Here is a 1,950-nt window from a genome sequence, read left to right on the forward strand (position 1 = left end):
AAAAAAAAAAAAAAAAAAAGATGGAGACTTACAATTAAGACGTGGTGCAAATAATAAAAAGTATAGAGTTGATATAATTAACCTTTCAAGTTTCAAATTTCCTCATTTTTTTTAGCGAAATTGTATATTTATCCCTTGTTTGATCTCCATTATTTTCAAAATATATTTTTCTCTTTATTCTTTTCCACTACACATTCTTCAATAAAATAACATTACACGCAAATTTAAAAATTTTTCTTATTTTTTAATTACACATTATTCATCAATCTTAAATTTAATGGGGTTCAAACGGGCTAGTCTCCAATCTTCAAAACATGTTAACCTCGAAATTCAAATTTTTACATTCCTGATATCTAGCACCTTGGAGTTTGCCATTTTAACATTTCCGTTAATTTTTGTGTTCAATTACACATGACTCTTACAAGCAAAACTATCTAAGGGTAAAATTAAATATAGAACTTGCATATATTATTCAATATTGTCCGCAATTTGACTTTTTGGTGAAGTATTTTGCAAGTGAATAATGCTATATGACCCCAATGGGAATCTTCCTCGTGTGTTGTGACAGTAATAATGCATAATTTAGGTGTAATTATATTAATTATACGTAAAACCAGAAAAAAAATTGCATTTTTAAAATATTATTAGAGTTTATTCAGAGCAACTGATGATCAACAGAATTTGCAATTGATTAATTGGATGCAACTGGAGGTGATTCACAAGTTTCGAGAGATACCCAATGTTTTAAAATTTAGAGACTTTATACCAAATTTTGAAACTTGCATCAGATCAATTAAGGATGATAGAGAAATGTGGACGACCAAACTATAAAGATTTAATGATGAAAGACTAAAGAAGCAAAGAAGAAATGACTCAAGCTGGACAAAAGAGAGAAATCAGGAACTAAAATGCAAATGAGAAATTATCTACCCTTGTGACAACAATTACGCGAGGGCCAAATCTGCAGGAGTCAAAGTTAAATGTTTTTGGCTGCAATATTATTTCAATTTGTACTTTGCGATCGCAACATCCAATCCCGGCACAAAAGATTTGTTTCTGTATTTTGACTAATCTCTTCTTGAAAACTAATTAGGATGTATTTCATTATTTTGATTAATCGCAAAAGAAGGAAGCTATGAGGTTCTTGTACATATATTCTAACAATTCAAAGAGAGCCATTGAAGAGAAAAACATCATTTCTTGGAAAGCTATGGAGAAGCTATGAGGTTCTTGTAAATATATTCTAGCAATTCAAGGCACATTTCCATAAAAATTCATATATCTTGTTTGGGCTTAAAGAAGAAGAAGGCATCCAAGGAAAATTCATGAATCATTAACTAAAGGGATTCAAGATTCAATAAAATTTCGTCTTTCTTCCCAAATCTCAATTTTTGGTTGATGTTATATCTATACAATTTGTCTCCTTGAATTATTATGATTCTTTGCTAGTTGTATATATGTTAGAATTGCGTTGGACTTATGTCTTGAAGTCTCTATATTAAATTTTATATATTATATGGTTTGAATGCTTGTGATGATTATAATGCTTTCAATTAATTGACTACTAATTGAATTGATGCTTGGAAGAAGGAATAGAAAAGTTATCATGCAATAACAATGATTGTAAAGTCCTATAGTATGTTAAGAATAACTGTCTATACTTTGTATGGTCAAATTGATGTTAGTGTGACTTAATGCATCTTCATAAGTTCGCATTTGTGATAGGGATATTATTGAATCATATGTGAGGATATATCTAATTTTACTCAGGAGAAATTATTAGATAAGATAGGATCATTGATCTTTATAACCAAATGAATGTCGTCAATTATAGAACACGCGAAGCGAGGCATCCATAAAAGAATATGGCTTTAAGGCCAAATCAAACTAATGATGATTATCATTAACACCGAAAGCAATTGATAAGAAAATGAAGGTAAGGGGATACGA

This window comes from Olea europaea, unplaced genomic scaffold, assembly GCF_002742605.1.
Source record: "Olea europaea var. sylvestris unplaced genomic scaffold, O_europaea_v1 scaffold392, whole genome shotgun sequence".
In the NCBI taxonomy this organism is placed as follows: domain Eukaryota; kingdom Viridiplantae; phylum Streptophyta; class Magnoliopsida; order Lamiales; family Oleaceae; genus Olea; species Olea europaea.